This window comes from Citrus sinensis, chromosome 4 (genome assembly GCF_022201045.2).
Source record: "Citrus sinensis cultivar Valencia sweet orange chromosome 4, DVS_A1.0, whole genome shotgun sequence".
NCBI classification, from domain to species: domain Eukaryota; kingdom Viridiplantae; phylum Streptophyta; class Magnoliopsida; order Sapindales; family Rutaceae; genus Citrus; species Citrus sinensis.
Genome location: NC_068559.1, coordinates 9,350,537 through 9,356,536, shown reverse-complemented (window position 1 = coordinate 9,356,536; position 6,000 = coordinate 9,350,537).

The window sequence follows — 6,000 nt, the reverse complement described above, 5'->3', positions numbered from 1 at the left end:
ATTTTAGGATTTTAATTCTCTTCGAACTATTTGATATTTTACATTTTAATTAACATCTAATTAGGTACGTGTTTATGTCCTTTAATTTCAGTATAATTATGATTTATTTTTTTATTTGAGTTATTTGAATTAACCTGAGGAAGAATGTTTAACTTTATTATAAACAAAAGGTCTTATTATGGTTTTAAACTATTTTTTATTAATAAAATTATCCCCTTTTCGTTCTATATAAAACAATCATGGTCAAATAAAAAATTAGAATTTCGTTATTTTTCCCCATTTAAAAGGAATAAGAATGTGGCCTACTTATCAGTAGTTGATACAGTAGAATGTAACTTCAATAATAAATTGCTTATTTATTATTAAATATTAAATATCATTAGGATATTACTAGGACAAAATTATTCAACTATTCATGCCTTTACTTATTTGGTGATAAGTAAAAAGTTTTGGATCAATTAAATTCATGTGGCATAATCATCAATTTTTGAAGTGTAAGTTCAACACTTATTAATAAATTAAGTATTATTAGTGAGAAGACTCTAATCAAAGATGAAATAAAGACAATAAACCACCAAGAGTAATTTGTTTTAATTTTTTTCCAGTTGATTTGATTATCAATCAACATTAAGATTAAATGATTCATTCTCTGTAAATTAATCAAATTCCTAATAATTATAATTATAACATTTCTTTTTTCATATTTGTAATTTTTGTATAAATAAGCCTTTGTGCTCATGAATCAGTAATACTTAATTTATATCATTAGTTAAAAGTTTATCAATTAAGGTATTTCTGAGAATAAAGTCATTCAACTTACTCAGACCATTTTCTTATTCAGTAATAAGTCAAAGATTTTAGCTTAATCAAATTTTGACATACTCACCAATAGGGTATCAAAAAGAGTCACCATATTCACTGCATAATGTATTTTCTTTTTTTTTCCCAAGGCTATCTATTTCACGCAGAAAGATAGTGGGAGCATACCTTGATGAGTTGATTATGATACCATATCCAACTCATCATACTCAGAAGGCTAACTTAACGATTACACAAACTCATATACTTAACCCAAATCAATATGAATAAGTAAAGAGTTATTGTGATTATTAAGGTTGCAAAGAACTGGAAGAATCTCTGGATTGAATGCAACTAAATATTTCTTTTCTTTAACTTTGTAAAAACAAAATCTCTCATCCTTAGTCTCTTTTAAAATTGTATACTCACACAAATGTCTAATTAAATGAACTCTATACCCTGTATACTCACACAAATGTCTAATCTCACAAGAAAGTATATTATAACCTTAAAGTATATTATAACTATGTATTTGATGGGATTTTAAGAATAATCTCACATTGGTTTAAAGAATAATTCTTAGACTAAGTATATAAATAATTAGACAATTATCAAACTTCTTAAACAAACTTTCAAGTATGCATTAGAGCCTTAAGCTTCCATAAAAGTTTACACAAAAGAAAAGAAAAGTTCTTTTCCAATCTCTAAGCAAATAAATGAATGGTCCTTGTACGGAGGGGATCATAGTTATTACTAGATAAAGATTAATTACTCTCAAAGAAAAAAAAAAAGAACAATTCTTCCAAAGATCACCAAGAACACAATTCTTTGAAAGAATGATTCATTTTACGAAGGGAATCACAATAACCTTTATTAACTTTCTTCTGCCAGGTTAGATTATTTGATCTGACAATGTCAAAAAAAAAAAGCCCATAATCGTGGCTTTTATTCTTCTTTACTTTTTACTGCACATTATCGTTATCATTTTATTATTCTTAATCACCGTACTACCCCATTTTTCTTTTGCGACTGCACTATTGTTGAATTAAATTTCGTTTTGTATTAATTTAGAATTTATTTATAAGTATATTAGAATAACTTATGTTTTTATTCATTTTTCAAATTTTATTTAGGTCCCATTGCACTGTATTATAGATTGCAATGTTCAATAATTTACCGACATTGCTGAAGGAAAATAACATAAAATGAATACATGGTTGAAGACTCTACGAACTATTTGATTAAAATAGTAATAATCATTTTTCGATTAGGTGCTACAACTTTAATCACATTCACAATTTGATCCATGCCAAAGAGTGTACAGACTTTAATAAAGAGATATATGTATCCCCACCCAAATTAACTCTATGCCATTGTCTTTAAAGACTTTAATGACATTCACTTTTTTTGTATCCCAACCTAAAGTACAATTCCTACTCCCTGTAAATTGAAGTTGACGATGAACACGTGGAGAAATTACTACTTTCTTAAAAAATAATTTTAGGACCATGAACATTTGTACAAATAATTTTGTAAGGAAAAATATCTACCGTCCACCCGTTTTTTACACCTTTTTCAAAAATACACAATTCCTTCATTTTTTGGCTGGAATCCACCTAAAGTTACATTTTTTTTCACTTTTCCACTTCCGTTTGTAATCCGTTAAGAAAACTAACGGAAACTTTAAAAAATGACCATTTTACCCCCAAAACGAAAATTACAATTTCACCTTAAAAATTATAAAAAATAATCAGATTAAATCTAATAATTTTTCTCATCGGTCAATAAAGAAATTAATTTCACAACCATCAAATACATGTTTTTTTTAAAAAATATGTCGGTAATTAGAATGCTAAATTATAACAGTAGTATTAAAAATAGCCCAATCTCACAAACCATCAATTAAATTTAAGATAAGTAAAGTTTTATTATTCATTGAGTTATAATCTCTAGTAGTTAAGATTTTTTTGTACTTCATTAATGTACCAATAATTATATTCATCATTAAATCTTATTATTTTTGGCATTTTTTTAGGGTGAAATTGTAATTTTCGTTTTAGGGGTAAAATGGTCATTTTTTAAAGTTTCCGTTAGTTTTCTTAACGGATTCCAAACGGAAGTGGAAAAGTGAAAAAAAATGTAACTTTAGGTGGATTCCAGCCAAAAAATGAAAGAATTGTGTATTTTTGAAAAAGGTGTAAAGAATAGGTGGACGGTGGATATTTTCCCATTTTGTAAAGACTAATATGATATTACATGATTAATTGATCTAAAATATAAATAACAAAAATAAATTATGTGAGCTATAGTATATTTTTAATTCAACCAATTATATGGTATATCACATTAGTTTATATATTATTATTTGTACAAAAGCATTTAGGTGGTATCATCACTAAAAAATAAACAAAAAAACACATTGTTGTAGTGGTTGGCGGGGATTAGTGGTGACTGCAAGTGTAAATTTTTTTATTAAATGAATTTAAGTAATATATTTTAAAAAAAATAAAATATTAATAAATCTAAATAATATTATCTAATATGAATAATAATGTAATTAAAATAATAAAAATTTAATATATCTAAATGATATTATATTATAATATAATATAATATATTAAAATATGTACTACACATAACATTAATTACAGCTTAAAGCAATGCAATTAATACAGCCTAATGTAATATAATATCATATAATACAACTTAATGTGATACAGTGCGGCAAACACACCCAAATGCACCCATAAAAATAGTTAAACTACCCACCCATAAAACACACTATAGGTTATAGGTGGGTTTAGTATTGAGAAAAAATCGGTCAAATACCAATGCAGGTATCCACCATCCCACAATCTTTATTTTAATTATTTATATTTTCAATTTTAATCATAAATATTTGTAAGTTAAAGTTTTCGATTCCTAACCTTAACCTATATCACTGCAGCATATATATATATACACACACACAAAATAAGCTTTTAATAAGTAGAAATTTTATAATTTTCAAATTTAATATTAGTGATATCTTATTTTAATTTGATTAATTTTGTTTGTTTTCCTTTAATGGCTTGAACCTAATGATTACTTACTAAAGTTGGGTTTTTTTTTGTTTAATTAATTACTAATGGTAGTTCTATTTAAATTTACTTGCCAGTATTGTTGATAATACTTGTATATTGATTAAAAGGTTGAGTAAGACATTGACATTAGTGATGATTATTTGCCTAAAACATAAATATTTTGTGTTATATTAATATATTTTGTGTATTTTTTTTAACGTTAAAATTTTAATTTCTTACTTATATTGGTAAAATCTAGAATTAGTATTGTATGCGGATTTTTTAGGCTATTGTTAAAAAAAATATAATTTGAATTATATTATTTAAGTTTTTATGCATGATTAAAAGTAGTTTTTAATATTTGTGATTTTAAATGAAAAAACCCAAAAAAAATCCGCTGCAGGTTACGTGTGGGTTTGGTAATTGTTAAAATCCACTATGGGTGGGTTTTTTTTTTAAATAAAAACCTACTGTGAGTTGCAGGCGGGTTAATACTTTAAATTTTTATGGGTGCGAGTTTGGTAACGGCAAGCCCGCAGTGTGTAGTGCCCATTGCTATTCCTAAGCACCCTAGTACTTATTAAAATCATAAATAAATAGAGTGTGAGGTGTTAAATGAAATTTAATAGTGGATGTAAATAAAAGTACATAATATAAATAAAGTGTATATAAAAAAAAATGTATGGTGTGCAAAATTGAATATGATAATGATTCTGTCTCAATCTCAAAGTACAAAAGAGACTATATGGCGATACAGTTGCAATATAGAATAAAATAAATGTAAATATGAAAGAGGGTAAGCTGCTTACTGAATTGTAGAACTGGATGTAGGCACAAATTAACCTGATACTTATAAATAAATTATAAATAAAAAGGAGGACTGGTGGCTAAATGAAATTTTAAATTGGTGCAGTCAAATCGTTCTTTTTGAAAATCAATCAATAAATTTCTAGGCCCAAGCCACGTTGCCACTTTTTCTTGCTGTCTCTAATTCTTTCTTTTGACGGTCATTCGTTTTCGTACTTTGTTTTCTTGATTAGGTAACAAAGAGGGGCCACTCCTTTGACTTTATCGGCTACCTAACTTTTCAATTCTTGAGCGAAAATAACAAATCAAAATCCATCCTTTTTCTTTATTTATCAGCTTTGTAAGCGTAAACACAAAAAACTAACAGCCTTATACAGCTAACAGCTTTATTAATTTAGGGCTTGTCGTCGATCCTACCGGTAAACCCTAATGTACTCTGCAATCAACATCCATATATAAAATGGAGAATGTTGAGAAAAACGTTGCAATAATTTCAGCCATTGAACCAATTTTGTTGAAAAGAAGTTTAGATCATAATAGAATTTCAATTCAAGTCAATAAATCTGTCATTAATTATATAGAATTTAACACAATCTCCTTCATTTGTTGACTATTAGATATAATAATTAAGATTTATTTTATTTCTACCATATGTTTTCCAAAAGAATGTAGTTTGCTGGCCACCACGAGTTTGAATCTAAGAAAATTAGATAATTAAAAAATTAATTTGAGTTTTTATTCTTCTTCCATATTTTAAAAGATAAATTAAATAAAATAAAGATTATTTATTTTTATTTTTATTTGAAAGATAAAAAGGTTTACTGACTTCTAGATGATCGAACAATAATTGTGCTTTCATGTCTTGCTTTAAAAAAAAAAATGTGTAGCACGTGGCTCTGCAAATTGCCACATGTGGCCGCTTTTTGTTACGATAATGAAAAATTGGAAATTTAAATTTTTAAAGGGAAAGAAAGAAAAGCATTTAAATTTTTAAAGGGAAAGAATGAAAGAAAGAAAAGCAAAAGTGGACACCGGAGAAAAAGGAAATTAAAGAGAAAAGAACAAAATTTGAAGGGTCCATTTTTTGTCCAGCTACGTTGCCTCTGGGGTTTGGTGCCCCATTTTTTTGTCTTTTTTAAATTCACCCTTTGGATGCAACGCAAGACTTGCATGCGGGTCCGCCTAAGTTACGTTAAACGTAACTTACGGCTTGGTTGTGAAATTTCATCCAGCCCCCCATATTCGCTGTTATTTATATTATATTCATAAATATTATAAAATTTTTTGATTTAAAAAATTTCATTTAACCCCTTACACTCAATTTTATTTTATT